General features: G+C 36.5%; 1 protein-coding gene across 1 annotated transcript in view; it reads right to left on the bottom strand.

The window, feature by feature from the left end:
• The window catches only part of LOC117239730 (protein Tob1-like), a 122429-nt gene that overhangs the window by 85125 nt on the left and 19715 nt on the right, over window positions 1–17589 (bottom strand). Inside the window, exon 2 of the mRNA XM_033505543.1 lies at window positions 9250–9298. The gene's annotated coding sequence lies outside the window, so the exon portion shown is untranslated. The remainder of the gene's footprint in view (window positions 1–9249; window positions 9299–17589) is intronic.

Here is a 17589-nt window from a genome sequence, read left to right as displayed (position 1 = left end):
TCAGTCAGATTTAAGCTTCAATGGAATGGAACATAGATTTGTTAATAGAAATTCGATTTCTAATTCCATTATTGTTTATTACATATATTCTTCATCTAGGATAGACAATGTTTGTCACAAAAGTAGCTATTATGGTAGAAAATTGTCGATAAAGTTTGATTTACGTAACTCCGAAGTAACAAATATTTTTTATGAAAAGTGGTAAAGAGGAAGAAACGACAAATTTAACAACAAAAAGATACGAAACAAAGAAAAATGCCAAATTTTATATGTGCACTCTTAAGAATATTTGACCGAAAAATTAATTAGACACAGGTACTACTTTAATTCTACAGAATTGCAAAGACAAACGAAATCAATTCCGTAAATTTGTCCCTCTGTAAAACCTTCGCCGAAATACAAATTTTCAAGACCTAATTTCGTTCGTGTATACTCAATGCGTTAAAATTAGCAAATACATAAAGATTAACATGAACACAGTAACCAATTATCGTCAACAGTCCAAAGTTATCGTATCTCGTTCTTCATCCGTGAAAACCAATTCGCAACAGCACCGCCTTTTTCCTTCTTAAAAGTTCAGACAAAATTGCTTCTTCTTTTTTTAAGCGGCGTATTCTCTTTTTCCTCCGAAGTCTAGTTCGTTTAAAGCAAATTCATGCTAAAGATAAGAAGCATATTGTCCGCGTCTCGAGCGAAATATAACAGGCTGGCTCGTAAAAACTCGAGCGAACAACGCAACGATTTCGCGTCACTGGAAACGCTCAAGACCGCGAATAAACGTGCTGCGTTCAAAATATAGTAGTTTTTGGGAAAAAAAGCAACATTCGACCGCTAAACGACTGCTAAGTCGTTTAAATACATATTTATGTATACACATACGTTAGATTGTATGTTATATATACACGTAGGTCACACATGTATATTGTGTATTTATATTGTATACACTATCGTATATACATCGTAAAGGCTGGGTGTCAAACAAGAGCAGAGAAAAAAGAAGGCGAACGAGAGCTCGAGAATGGCCACTGCCAAAAAGTCGATGTGGCAATCGCCGTGTTCTTTCGTAGCCGCTGCCAGCCCAGACCGCCCTGCCATCGTTTTAATTTAAGACACCCCTTCAAATGTCACGAATACACATTCCGTTCTGTACCGTCTCGACGTCGAACTGAAAACACGCGGCGTTTTCCTCTTTTTTCGACGTATCTCGGTCGATGAGTCACTTTCGGAACTTTTGGAAACAATATTATGCAAGCTACCTTGAAACAGTACGATAAATAATATTTTGGTAACGAACTGCGTTAATATGTAAGAACATGAACGTTATTGTGATTGGTTTTAATCATTAGTGATATTATGAGAAAATGTGAAATCAGACATTTCGTTGTTTTTCGTTTCTCTAGAGACGCGCATGTTATTTATAAGAGAAATAAAGCCGAAGAAGTTATAGTTTGGTAACATTTGATGGTTTCTTTCACATTCGGTATGACGTTGCTTAGACTGGTTCTAGAAAGATGCAGAGAACGATCCCGATGTTTTACAGTTTTGTTATTCTCTTTCGATGTCATACTCGAACGTGCCTCCAAAAATAAGATCTAAACACTGCCACATACTCGAGGATCAACAAGCATCGTTCTGTCCAGACAAAGCATTCGCAAGCAAAAATGCTGAAACAAAGGCTGGAAAGTTTGGCATTCCTTTCTTTAAACTTTGTCAACATCTGTCATCTTCTGTCGGCCTCGCGCAATTTTTTCGAATGCTTAAAATTAGTTTATAATTTTTTATTACACTCGACAAGATGAAAGAACATTTTTACTAGAGGAATCGCCTTTTTTTTACCAAAGAAATACTAGAATAGAATATTAATTTTTGGAATTTATATACCAATATGCGCAAACTTATTTTTCTTCGCCTACCAATTAATCCAATAATTCCAAAAATTAAACTTCAAAAAAATGTTAGCACTTTATTATTATTTTCACGCATAACAAGGAAAGCAAAGAGAGGAATAAAGAAAAGTATCGCATTATATGTAGTTATAATATAGTTCATAGAAGTGTATAATGTTTCTTTTACTCAAAAATCTTTAATTTAAAAAACTTGCCTGCAAAAGCGTGACAGAGTTGTCGATTGATGGTATCATGGTATTTTCGGATAGCAAAGGGTTCAATCGATTCTGAAATAATCCAATAGGTCGCTAAAGAATCTAGTATGAACAGAACTAGGCGAGGGAACGCGGTTGCTCACTGTAAAGATAAACAGAGTATCAGTTTCTTGTTTACAGGGCGGACCAATAATTTTCTAAAAATAAAAGACCGTTCCACGACCAAGGCTGCGCTAACCGATTGATATATATACATACGTTCTCGCCGTTCTAATCAAGCTTCTACGAGCTTAACGAACGGAACGGAACAACGGATGTCTCTCCTCTATAATGCCAAGCCATTCAAGAAATCGACCTTGCGATCTATGCGCGAATTCCGCGCCAACCCAGTTTAATCGTATTTGCGAGTCCCCTGTTGTGATTTCAAATGGAATGGAACGATGACATCCTAATGGTCGAATTAGCCGTGTATATAATAATGAATACTGATGATTGAAACATTTTAATCTAATGAAAAACTTTCCTTTCGTGTCTTTCTTAAATTTCTACATGTAAGTCGAAATTGCCTAAGAATTGATAATCCAGCAACAGAGAAATCGATGTTTAAGAAACATGTAACAGTTGACAGCTATGATGATCATCAAGACTCTACTTTATAATAAAGTAGAGTATTACTTTACTACTTTATAGTAAAGTAAAATGTATACTTTATACTAAATTTTTTACAATGATTAAAATGAGATAAATTTCATGGATTGAGAAATGTCCAACAATGTGAATTGTTTAAATAACAGTGACTATTTTGTAAAAATTGAAATTTATAGTCCACTGTATGTCTCAATGTATAGCAGCTTTTAAAGCAAAAAATATACGTTCAACATTCGCATTCAACGTGTCAAAAAAATTTCACCGAGAGTCATTATTCGAAGACTGGTGAATTGTACAATTTTGCTATTGTTTGCTATGTGTTTTTTGATAGGAAACGGTAAATGGAATATATTGAATTGGAAAAATTTCAGTCGGTAACTTACTTCTTTATTATACTTGTCTCGCGTCTAGACAGATTCGATGGCGGATTTCATAAAATTTCTATATACCTCGTAAATATGGTTCATATCTATGTATGGTGCACAAACGAGGCGATATGGTCGATGTTAGTGTTGAAAGAGAAGTTCGAAGTAGCATGACACGTATACGGCGTAAAAGAGTCGGATCGATCGAGGTTGTCTGCGGCAAGAAATATCTTGTCCTTTGAAGCGGAGTTCCTGTATCTTTTTGCACTTAGGATACAAGTTTGTTTTATGTAACAGTAAAGGATTTTCTATCATTTGTTTATAATGGCAACAAAAAGGCAACGTGACAGGTATGATAGAAGAGATATTCTACAAGCTATATCTTGGAAGTTTTAAATGCTGAACGACAATATCGCGAATAATATTCCGATAATAGATGATAAATATCCCGTAAAGATCAGAAAAATCTACGATAAAGGTGACACTTTCACTTCATCCATTTATGGCAACAAAGAGCAACATTTAGAAAGTCGAAAGCACAAATTTATAATAACATAATTTATTCACAAATACGTTTTACTTATGTCAGAATTCATCCATCAAACATATGAAAATTCCCAACATTTCTCCTTTTCTCAAACGAAATCGAGAAACAGTACTTGTGAAACGATCAGCGATCGGCCTGCTCAACAAAGAAATACATTTTCAGAAATATCTACAGCCTGATTATAACAAATCTTCCTTCCGTAATCAGAATTCACCAAAATTCATCGAACTTACAATAATGCCCAATATTTCTCCTCTTCTCAAACGAAATCGAGAAGCAGTAGTCGCGAGGCGACCAGAAATTGTCCTATTTAAAAAAAGGATGCGAATGTGCATAAACATATCCACAGTCTAATTATAACAAATCTTCCTTCCTTCGATCAAGATTCATCGAAATTCATCGAGTTTACAAAAATTCCCAACGTTTCTCCTTTCCTCAAACAAAATGAAGAAGCGATAGTCGCGAGACGATTAACAATCGCCCTATTCCAGGCGTCGAGCCAATTAATCGTCATTCTGCCGCGGTATGCATCGAAGTCAACGAGTTGGATAGAGCGATAGAAAGAAAGAGGAGAATAGTCGGTTTCCGCGCGGACTCGTAATAATGACGAAACGAGCCGGCTGCGCAGCCACGTCGACCCACATTTATAAATAGAGAAGGCCTCGTCTCCGTCGGGGTGACGGCGCGGTGTGTGTCACCCCAGGAATACCACGCTCGACCGAGTGACCGACCGCGTCGCTGTGAATGGGCCGTCGTCTCTGCGAAACGGGAAACGACCGGTTCCTCGCCTGAAAAACCGCTCGTAAACCGTTTTCACGCGCGTACTCCTAGCAACTTGCGAACTCTCCCAAGGGTAAGTTTTACGACGTGGATAAAGACGATTAACGTCGATCATTTAGTAGCAAATGGCAACACAAGCAGAAGCAGCATGAATGCATCTTACCGTAGCCTGTTGTTTACCGCTGGTCGTGGTCATGAATAGAGACGATGGTCATTTGAGTGGATAGCTGAGGTATAGTTTCAGAATGAGATCTGTATGGTTCTTTCGATGGAAATTCTTAGTTAACACGTTGAATGTCACGGTGACCCACGTTACCAGATATTTTGAAATGATTAAAAGAAGATAAATTTCGTGGACTAAAAAATTGTCCATAATGTTAATAACTCAGATAGCAATGTTAAGAAAAGGGGCGAAGATATTTATTAAAATTGCATCTTCATACGATATTTTGGAAAAATTAAACTTTATGTAGTATATTCCAACTTATTACAGCTCCTAGGATAAAATATTTTTTTTTTTTGATGTGTTAAGATTATTTGAAGACAATTGGGAGCGGTGATGGTCATTGATGAATAGAAGGCAAATATTTATGCGAATTCATATTTAAAATGTGTAACCTAGGTAAATAATCGTTTTATCTACTAAATATTATGACGAGGTCAATCTTATTCTCGTCGATTGCAAACTTTCTAATATTTCTTTTACAATCTTGTAAAATCGAAAAATATTTAAAATGTAAATGTAAATGTAAATGTAGATATCGACTATTACTAATTTTGTCGTGTTAAATGTCGTTCCAAAGAATTCACATAAAATTTCAGAAATTCAAAAGAAAGTCATTAAAACGTCATTCTCGGATATCAAAATGTTATTACAACCGTTGACGTAATTTGCTCTCCACGCGGAAAACGAGCTCCCGTTCAGCGGACAAGATACTTAACGCACCGTCTCGTTCACCGGACAACAAAGCTATTTATGCCACTTGCTCTGCGAATAGTCCGATTGGCCTGGCTCCAGATGGTATTTTTCACTTCCATCTAGAGGCCGCAAGAGCAAAAATTCATGAGCGTGGTGAAACATATGAAAAGTTGTATTGGTACAGGAAAATCACCGTGGTGACTCAAACGGTGCTAATATTAGTATGATTAGTTACGTAGAGTGTCGTTCATAGGAACAGCCTTACTATATCGAGAAACAACTATTACAACTACATTAGAGCTTTAAACATAATTAAAAATGTATGTACATAAGAGTTACTAAACATTTAGTGCAAATATACACACACTGACGAAAGCATTCTAACACTTGCATGACACCTCTTATGAATGTACAGTGGCTTACGGAAATATTCCAATACTCGTAGAAACTGCTTACTGATACTGCATGTTGTACGAAACATTTTGAACACAGCAACTTCTTAACACAGCAACCGAGACACGGCTACGGTTTATATTGGTAATATTACATTGATAAAAATTTGAAACGAATCTGAAGATGTATATAGATGTTATTAGGTATTTATTGGAAACATATACTTTGCAAAAATCCTTGAAGTATCTGAACGATTATCTATGTTTTATTAATTATGAATTATTTACTATATTAATAAGCCAGAATATTTAGCGAGACTATCTTTAGCACAAATTGTATGTTTAAGATCAGCATTCATGCTGTACGCTAATTTTACAAGTGTATATTTCCAATGAACGCTTTGCGACTCCTACACGTATTTCCGGATTGATATAAAATTTTATTAATATAATAACGATAGTCCTGTCTTGTACAATGGAAACGAAGTTTCAAAAAATGTCGTGTATCACACATAATATATATTCGTAAAAATCGCCTATGGTAACTGTTCAAATACTTTCGCGAGTCACTGCATTATACATATGTATTGTATGAATTCTAATTCCAAGGCCTCGATGCCGGGACGAAACATCTTCGACGTGCAGGTTATGCAACAAATCGATCGTTACTGTTGCTGTAAGTATGCAATAAATTTCCTCCAAATATACAATCAACAAAGTCCATTAAAAATTATTCGTTACAGCTCGATAGAAGGTTAAAAATAAATAAAATCCACAATCGACTGAGATCGATATTTGAACGACAGCTACGCGTGTAAAGATCCGTGGCACGATCGAAGCGTGTGCATGCCGCTTTTGTTGCACGCCTAATGCCGCGCGGTGTCTAATAATGTAGCAAGGCCGTTCTTCTCGCTGTACCATGAATGCCGGCTCGTTACGACACGTTCCGTTGCTCGAAACTCGAGGAACGTCGACAGACGGCCTAACGCGTCCTCATGACGCGCCGATAAATCAGCTTCACAAGCTTTGTCAGGACGCGCGACCAAGCTGGCTCTCATTGTCTTTTATTACAAGCAGACCGAGGGAATATGAAAATTCTGAGGAACACGCGACACGGCCGAAATCGCTGTGAAACACGGCCACCGCGGAAACACGCGGAAGATGAACGTTGTTTGGCGCGCGGACACGTAATGTGCTGTGAGCTTACATTATGTGGCGCGTCGAGGTGCTTGAGGTTTGCGTATTTTGGGTTTGTCATGCTTGTGGTAGTCTTCAGGAATGAGTTGCTGTTGACATGCATTTTTATTTAAATTTGAAATCGAATTGGAATTTTCCTTGGTCTCGTTCCAAGAGTTTTGGATCTATTTTGGCACAGGCAATTTTTGGCACTTAATTTGGACATTAAAATTTTTAATGATATTAAAAGGAGTTATTAATAAACGTCTCAAGATTTGCATTGCTTGGATTTCTTGCGCTCGTAGAAGTTTTTTTTAAGGATGTTTCGTTTGATTTAATTGAATAATTGATTCAATTAACATCAAGGATGATCGATCAAAATTTTTATTTGGATTTGAAAACTTGAACTTGAAAATTTGAGAACTTCGACTTGTATGTGAATTTGAATCTTCTTTAAAATTTGAGTCAAAAAGTTTGAATTTCATTCTAATTTGAATATCAACCTTTATTTCGTACGATGGAAGTTCAGTGACGCTGCCTTGTATAAATTATTCTGAAACTAAATTTGATGATATAGATTCATTTCGTACGAATTAATATTTTGGAACGATTTGGGAATACGATACATTAACTGCATTAAACGTTTGGGAATCATATTTCGACGCCCTTCCAATTAATCATTCATCGCCATCCATTCTATGGGACAATTCTGTATGTTCAATTGTTTAATATTTAACAAACGCTAAAATTCTCATGATTCATAGAACAATTCAACGATGATTCCTACAATGTATTTGCTTATTTTTCCACACAAAATTCAAGAAAACGATGATGATTAATGGACCTGGCGTTCATTCAACGTAGTAAAGTAGTCGACTTTCATTGTTATTGTTTGTTACACTAATACGTCTTAGCGTTAATATGTACAAAGAAACAGCGTTGAAAGGCCAGACTTTACGTAAACATCGGTTAAGTATAATACTGAATGCCATTGTCGTTCGTAAGCTGGCATGTTTCAAAACCGTGCAATTAACTTGACAGTGGTCCAGAAATATCACTAAACACTACCAATCCGATCACGTGAAAAATAAAACGTTGTTGCCAACAGTTTCCATACGAAACTTTCTTCATTGATTAATCGTCGACCTCCATTCGGCTGAATACCAAAAATCATCGAACTCAGAACGACATTTGCATTCCATCATTCTACGAAATATACATAAATTCACGTTAACCTATCACCTTCGAGCAAGAATGACTCGAAATGTTACTTATGAAAGCTTAGCTATTTTATCGATTACCATGTGATTCATTGCTTTGAATTGCACTTACAGTTTTTTCACACCATTCAGAAACATGTTCTCACGTAACGTGAACATTGAGTCATATTTCTTGAATTCAAGTTGCTTTCGCATCGGAACAATTTGAATTCAAATAACTTCAACTCGTATGGACACGAAGTTCAAATAACATATTCGAATTCAAGTTACTTTTGTCATTTAATTAATTCTTAAAGGTTGCCATAGGTGAAATTTCACTTTCTACTTTGTATCTAATATTGTATAATAGTAAAACATTTAATTATATTTATTTTATTTCATTCGTCACTAAAGTAAAATAACGTAGAACTTCACACATGATAATAGTATCAATGATTTCCTTTGATGATAACTATTAAGGATTATAGTGAGTTAGCGTATAATTTTATAAAATTTCTTGACATCTTGTGTATTTTTGTCGGTAGTACCATTTACTTGATTTTACTTTTTACTCGTTCTACTTGGTTTCATTTGCTAGATCCTTCAATTTTAGACTTGATGCTATGAAAAGTTTGAAAATCCTCGATGTAGGAAATTTTCATCGTCGATAGAAACTATGGAACTGAACTTCTTTGCGGTAGTCCTCGATGGGTGGCCGTCTGACGATTTATTGGTTGGTTGGTTCGTTTGATAAATTAACTTTGATGAATTACTTTCTCAGCCTTCGAATATTTACCGAACGCATTACCGATGGGATGAACGGAGGAAGGGCGTGCGTCACAGCCGGAATATTAAACTAAAGCGGCCGGAAGTGAGTCAACGTTATACGATATTACTCTACGCGATTATGATGTAACATGGGCCGAAATCGAAAATAGTTTCAGCTTTTTCTCTTCTCATAGAATTGACCCGAATGTTTCTCTTCTATGTCAGGTTCCACGATTCTTTTCCGCTTCGTTACGTTAGCAAAATGTTTCCCGTGCATCGTTGGATAATTCAGCGATTTTTCAGTGTTTTGCGATTGCTTAAACGGTACGACAAATAAAGTGAAAGCAGTGTTACCTTGCGTGGTTTTGCCGTGCTCGGTCACCGCCTCGAATCGTTGTACGATCTGCAAACAGAAGAAACGGAGTTTGTTAGGTCGATCGTTTTGTTCGCCGGGCAAGAACAGGTTAAGCCGTTTTCACGCAACTTTCGCGAAAATGCAAATGATGGCGATTTTTTTAAAAATATATACGATCCAAGTTGATTTACCGAAATGAGTAAAAATAAGAAACACTTCTGTATAAAAAAAAAAAAAAAAAAAATAATGATCACAGACAGTCGATGGATAGTTCAGATAAATTGGACATTTTTTAGAACCAGGTGAGAGAAGCTTTATAAAAGTGTCGAAGAAAATTAACATTGAAATTCCTGTTCGATCGTGCTGTTCAACGATCAGGCGATTTTATTAGCATATTTAAAATAAATTTTATTGTTCCATCTTATAACGTACTGTGAGTTTCTTAAGTCTTTCTCACGAGGAAAATCACACAAGTGTTGGAGATATTACTTAATAAGATTACTCCTCTCTCAGTTCAGTACAAGAGAGACTTAGTGAAGTTGTTCAATGTAGGATTATAAATCTCACGTCTTAAATTTCATCATACGTAATACCATTATTAATATTTATCGCCTATAAAATGTTGAAAGTATGTATTTTGTATGCCTCATGTTATTACATCGCCCAAGAATTAAGATTGACAAATCAACCAAAAATTCTTAAGAATGTTCAACATTAAAAATTTTAAAACGAAATACCGTTGACCGGTTTAATGGATAGTATAAGGAAAAGAATTCAGAATGAGCTTACAGAATAACTTACTGAATAATTATTTTTTATCGTCACATCTTTTCTGACACGTTTTCTGCTTCTTCGAGTCAATACATTTTAATAATTACGTTGCACACAAAAGCATAAAAAACATATAATTTCTAAAACCATTTCGCTGAAGCGTCTCTCGTACTACATTGTAAAAGAATTAATGTTCATAGGCTATTACTTATTTCAGTAAAAGTATCTAAACGCAAATTGAATGTTGTGACCATAATTGAAACCGATTGAAACTCTATGAAAAGAAACGTTTCGATCGTATCGGCGATTTAATATCGCTACGTTCGAAGAATACTTTCACTGGATGCCACAATAGATAGAAAAATGACAATAGCGATCGTAGAAGCGCGAAATCTCGACACGGTTACAGGCGATCGACGACTCTTGTTTTACATTAAAAGAACCGCTAACCGATTTGTAACGATGGATCGGCAAATACACTACTAATTAACGTACGCTGTCATGTAAAACGACAATAACCTTTTACAATGGTTTCTTCACTTTCACAATTCGTGTGATAACAAGCATGAACGACAAGCAAATAGTATTCTACCATGATTCATTTGGAAAGTAGAAACTGCATTAAACTATGTCGACCATAGTTGAACTTAGCAAACAAAAGTCAATGGTAAATATAATCTTAGAATTCTATTCTCTCGTTTCGCTTTATCCTTAATTTATCTTATTAATTTAATAAACATCAATTTTGTTTTAATGTTACTGTTACAGGACATACGAAAAAAGGTATAAGAATTACTGACAGTTTGAACTTTAAATCTTTTTCAGTAATATATTTAACAATATTAAGTATTATGTAAATAGGAAATAAAAATATTATAAATGTATGAAATCGTAGAAATTAAAAAGAAATTAATTACACAGGGAATAATAATTTAACAATAATTAACTGTACCCGATCATCGTATAGTCCATTGCTTCTGAACATTATGTGACATTTGATTGAATTAACTGAAAGAAAAACGACGGATGTACATAGTGATGCTGACCGTGAACTAACGAAGCCGGGCGTTACGCGTTATTACTCAAGTTCACGGGTCAAAGTTCGAACGACTATGCGTGAGTTTCGTGTATGTCGGTCATGAATGTTTATACCTATGTCGCTTGGCCACGGAACAATTGACCCCAATATATAGGTCGCTTTCCACCAATCAGCGTATATTTCCCTCATATTACTTCCACAAATGTTGCCACATCTATAAATACGACCTATTAAGTAAACTATTTATATTGAAATTTACAGTTAATCATTCTTTTAAAGATGAATTAATTTTAATAATACCATTGTGATTAATTCATGTTTATTGTGCTTGAAATTTTTCTTAACTGTTACATATTATAAAATTCTAGATGCAAATAAAATACAAGAAAGAAAGAAATTGCTTTCGTTTAGATTGTTTTAGAGAATTGTCTTCATTATTGTGAGCTAATTCCTACGATTCTTCGATTCTCTTTAAAGAAATTGCTTTCAAACAACCGTGTTTCATTCGATTAATCCATCTACTTATTATTGCAAAGTTGTAGACGTAAACTGAATACGAAAGAAATGAATAATTTCAGAATGCTCCCTAGAAGCCTGTCTCCTGTAATTAAGCATTGTAATTAATCGCCCAATCTTCGAACGTTCAAGCTCTTTCGAAAAACCATCTCAACTTGATTAACCCTCGTATCGTTCAACAAATGAAAAAGCCTCTTAAACGTAAAAGCCTAACTTATATAAATGTGAAAACTGCATTACCTCTTCCTCGAACATTCAAACCACTTCCAAAAATATATCAAACCCAGCTTAATACCTCTGCAACGCATCTCCGCTGAACAACCGTACATACATTCACCATGCTACCAAGAATATTCATCAGGAAGAACGTTGGAAGGCGAGCCACTTCCATTCGTTGTCGCGAAACCTCGCTAGACAAATGATTCAGCCAGACCGACCTGGTTCAATTTTTAAACCAGCTGAAAAAGCGATGGAGGGGGTGTAAGCGCGAAAAAATCGAGTGCAACGAATGCGTGCATCGACGTCGGGATGCGATCGCACGCGGCCGAGCATCAGAAATAGCCGGCGCGGTAATAAAAGTTCTCGGAAGACGTGCGAACTCGTCGGCTGTCACCAATTATGGAGTTGTATGAGACTCGATGCCGCGCACCGAAATATTGGAAGTAATTGCTGGGATCGTATTACGTGGAATGTAACATGCATGTGGATGTAAATCGTGGAACGAATCATGGTGGAGGATCGGCTGTTGAAAAGTATGTTTGGACAGTTGACAAGCTTAGAATACTAGGGTGCTTTGGGGCGAAACTGAATTTGGAAGAATCCTCAGAACTTTATCATTCTGGATTTTCACCAAAACTACTCTGGAAGCAATTGTCTACTTTTGAGAAACGTGTAATGGAAATTTTAGAAAATAGAATTATAGGATATAGATGTAAGAATATGTATTAAAATTGAAATATGTATATGTGTTTTTGTATTAAAATTGCTTAAAATCTATCTGAATGATTTTTGCAAATTCCCAAAATTTGTATTTCTTTTTCCGTTTCCGTTGAAATGTTTAATAAACAGCCGGCTGTATAACTTCGTTCGTTTATTTGAAAATACTTATTGTGTAAATGTGGAAATATTATTATTTACTGGAAAATAAGTGAAATTAATTAACACACCATTGTATTTCACAGTAAGCAGTTTCACAATAAGCACGTTAAGTCATTGTGTTTCTGACTTATATAAAGAGACCTTTTATAATGTACCTATTATTCTTTTACATTGTTTCATCTTGACAAAACAATACGCGAACTACTTTATATACATTTCTCAATAATATCGCGTTTAAGCAACTTTCACAAATTATTTCACTCAGTGGGTTAACTAGAAATGAATTCTATTCCTTCTAACATCTTACGCTTTCCATCACTGCGGGAAACGTCGTAAGTAGTTTATAAATTTTACGTTCAATAAACCCAAACGCGTATGAGAAATTTCATTTTCCAACGCGTACCCTGTAGGAAGCGGAGCTTTATTAAACATCGATCGCGACGTCATTACGGTAAACGCGCGTTTTCGAGCTTTATTGGAAAATCGGTGCAAAGTCTTCGCCGAAACGATCGTTTATGCCGTGGAAGGCGGTCGTAACCGTTCGACGAAATCATTCGACGTACCATGACGTTCCAGAGGTCGGGATTTGAATAAGAAAAGACAGGGAAAGTCGGCTCGCGGCACGATGACATCGAGCGTTCTCCATTGTTTCCATTGTCACTCAGACTCGACACAATCGTCGCTGGACGACAACAAAACGATCGAACAATGGGCAACGAGTCCAGCCACGACTTCCAAGTGAAATTCCATCGTGGCTCTCGTACTCGTTTCGAGGAAAGAGCTGATCGGCACGATAACGAGGGATTCTCGTGAACCTGGCTGCTTTTGCATCATCGAACCAGCTTGACAATCCTCGTTTCGCAATTCAAGCTGCTTCGTAGATGAATCCATCATTCCTACGATTTCTCTTTTGATATGTTAATCCTTTTCCGGTGGAAAGTGTCTTCCTGGTCTTTCTTAGTTTGAAGAATTCGATTTTTTAATTGGCTGTTTCTGCTTCTATTAACTACTATAATCAATCGTGGGCGAATCACTTGATATTTTAGGTGGAGTTTTGTCATTCTCAGAGAAACTTGCTTTGGATCAAGTACCTTCGTTGTTCGAAGAATTTGTTTCTTTCGTTGATCGTCTACGGACTTATCAACTGTATGCTGCAGTATAATGGATTATTAGCGATTTAGTTGAAATCTCTGAACTTTATATCTCTCGAGAAAGATTGGTTTCGATTAGATTATTTTGTTGTTCGAAAGATTGTTTTTAATCATAATAATAGGTTATCGACGATTGTTTGTATAGTTTATGGAAAATATTGGCGAAAAATAGAAATTTACGTAAGAAAGAAACGCACGGAAATATTCAAGGAGCAGCGACAAAAATACAGGTCACGCAACGGAGGCTTCTTCGAAACTCCATTAGTCCACCTATGCGTCATCGTTCACGAGAATAAAACTGTTTACTCCAAACTAACCGCGAACCAAAATCGCCGAAATTTCTTTCTTTACGATCTTCGACACTCAATCACACGAACTACCCATACCATAGCCAAACTTGGAATGCCGCGGTATTTCCCTAAAGGAAGGGAAATTCCCAACTACTGTTCCATAAAATCGCGAAAGCTGCAGCGATAGCGTAATTTTCCTAGTCCATTGAATCGTTCGAACAGCCACCACTTAAGACGCTTTGGCATTCCTTATGGACTCTCGCCAGGATCTCGAAAGTTCCAAGACAATCGGCTCGTTCGAAATACCTCGTTGTCCTCGAGAATGCCTAATTTCGAATAATAGCGTGAAGCGATTCGAAAGTTTCGAAGGGATCCGGTCGAACGACAACGAGGGAGAGAAGTCGACGTGATTTCGTCGCGATTCTTCGAAAAGGGGTGCGAAAGGGAGCGGCGGGAATCTCGGAGGGTGAGAAGAAACCGAGAGGTTGTGGTATTGATCGGTCGCCGGAAAACATTCCCTCTCGACGACCGACTTTTTTCCACGAGACGGAACAAGGAAAACAAGAAAACGGTCGGATAACGTGGCTCGATTTTTGCATGCACGCTTCACAAAAAATCCACCGAAAAAAAGAGGGTTGCTAACCTGTTAAGGGGTGCCGTGTTATCCGCTTTACGAAAGATACTGCTATAATAGAGATAACGATTTAACAGTTATAGGCGTTCCACATACGTTTATATTCTCATCGTAGCAACTACGCATTTAGAGAGTCTTTTTTTTTTTACCGTCCAAGCTTACATCGATCGTCTGTGTCTACTTCAAATTTTTTTCCTGTAATATTTGAAGCCAGACACGTGACGTACGAATAGGAAGTTGGAGATATACGAGCAGTAGCATTGGAAACGAATTTTAATCTTCTGATAAGAATTTTAATTTTTGTAATCTATCTTTAATCGCTTTTATAAATTCTATCATAATCCAATTATTATACACACACACACGCACGCACACACACACACACACATATATATATATATATTAAATAAAATTATCTAATCATTTAATTAATACGAGTCTGATTGTTCAATTTTAATCAAGATTCAGTCTGACAGTTTAATCTTTGTCATTTTTAATAACAGTCTTATCCAAGGCGTAAATTTAAATGTAAAGTTACGAGTCAATCGTAAAGTTTCTTTCGAATAATATTCTTGAAAATTGCTACGCAGAAGGCTTTTCAAAGTTACGGCTGTATTTTGCATACAATGTACGCAAACTTGCATGATGTGTAACGAAGGGATGCTGTACACACCCTTGACTCGATTAAATGACCCCTAACTCGTGGAATCTGTTTAAAGCTCCGCGTTACTGTGGATTTACGATACGTCAATCTCTATTAAAAGGCGTGCACAGGGAAGAGTTAAAGTTTCCCTCTCCATGAATAATTGTATCAAGCATCGAGCTACTGGGGTATAAAAGTCTTTAATCTCGACAATGGAGATGAGACTGTGTTTGTACATCGAGTGAAACCAATTTGTGTCTCGGAAGTTGACGCAAACAAATATTAGAATATCAGGAAATTTGAAAAAAGGGACGCTCTCAATTATTATGTCTTAATTTATCTTTTATTTTGTTCGTCTCTCAGCTCACTTAACTTCTTATCTGTTCTGTTCATCTGTCTTTTGAAACCACACAAACTTTGTTAATTGACAACAATCTAATGAAACTTTTAGTTCATCTTAATTCAATGTTTATCTTGTGTATGCTTCTTACCAAACTATAAAAATTGTATTATCCACAACCCTTTCTGATTGACAAGGATCATCATGAAATCGTCAGTTCGCGCCTTAATTTAATCGATTTCTTTTATTTCGTTTATCTTTCCTCTCGAGTTATAATAATTCTATATTGACAATAATACGAGTTTCAGTTAGTTAAATTGGTTTTGATACATTGTATACTTTAATATATTCTTGATCAAACCTCTACCACTTTTAATCAGATTACGGAACAAACATTTGCTTTTCTTCCTAAACTTGCTAACCACATTTTCCATTTAAATGTCAAATTACAAAAGTTCTGTTAACAGCCACTCCAGACCAACTAGTACAGAACTCTCGATCCATCCCCTACGTCCACCATTTCCCAAATTTCAAATCTAAACAAAGTCAATCGCTCAATCCTCAAACACCCCACACCAACACACCAATACACGCTTAATAAACCCTCGCAAACCATCAGCGAACCCCATACCAAGGTACGATCCTTTTTCCACACAAGCTACAAAGGATGCTCGTATTTAGCCTATCGGAGCAAGGGGGTTGTATTCTCTCAAGGACACGTCAGTGACGTCGTGGAAAAGGGGGAGGGGTGCTATTTTAACAGGCGACCCTGGACGATCGATCGACTCGAATTAACGACGGCGCGTCGACCGATGTGACGGAACACAGAGAAGTATTTCGTGCTGCTTCCCATCCTTGGTGATTTGGCACCGCGCGGCCACGCGAGGTCGTCGAACTCGGGGCGTGACTGACTCCGCAAGAGGGTAACTTCAACCACCATGGCGAACTTCTACTTCGCACGGCCGATTGATCGACCACCCGATGGGAGTGTGGGCCCCGTATCTCGAGGATTTATCTAGCGCGGACCCCCACTGAAATTTCTGTTTTGCATCCAGAACGCGTGATTCCCACGATAACGTCGATCATTTTTTGTTAAGGTTTGAATTAGGCTGGTGGATAGAAAAATGGGCCTTAATGAGCGGTTTTAACGTCTTAAGCATCGCACAATGGAAGCGGTAAGTCATGCAAATGCAAGGAATGGAGATTTTGAATGGGAAGAAAAAACACATTTATATTCGTTCCGATACTTATGGCATTTGTTCCTTGAATGTTGTGGACTTGTAGCGTTAATGTAGTTTATGTAGTTTATGTACGTTATCATCTTAACTTCTTTATTTCTTCGTATTTCTCGAAAATTAACGTTTTCACATATGTGAATTTCAATACAAACTATATTTCGGTATTGGAATTAAATTTCGAGATAAATTGGGTTATATTATGATAAGATAATTAAAAAATCTCAATCTTTTTTTCGTATTTATATGTATGAAATATATAAATACACCAAAAGCGAAGAAGAGTAAAAAATAAAAATATGGGACATACAGATGTATCATACAAGTTGTTCGTGGATGATATTTCATGGCATTTCCACTTTCTTTTGTTTCGTATAGACGTAATACGCGATCCCATAAAATCAAGCAAGTCTTCTATAATCTAAGGTTACGGGTACTTTAAAATAGAACTACACGCTCGAAGTCTTTTTCCAGAAACCAGAGTCGCAAGTCATTCGAGAATCTTCGCGACATAATAACACTGTGTTATTCTATTTCATACAACAGAGATCGTGAAAATGAGATACATTTTTATCGACGTTTTCTTCATATCATTCATAAAATTATATTTTATGTCATCAAA

The sequence above is a fragment of the Bombus vosnesenskii genome, unplaced genomic scaffold (assembly GCF_011952255.1).
Source record: "Bombus vosnesenskii isolate JDL3184/JDL3185 unplaced genomic scaffold, Bvos_JDL3184-5_v1.1 scf7180000014105, whole genome shotgun sequence".
NCBI lineage: Eukaryota > Metazoa > Arthropoda > Insecta > Hymenoptera > Apidae > Bombus > Bombus vosnesenskii.
This window is presented reverse-complemented; position numbering and strand designations above follow the sequence as displayed.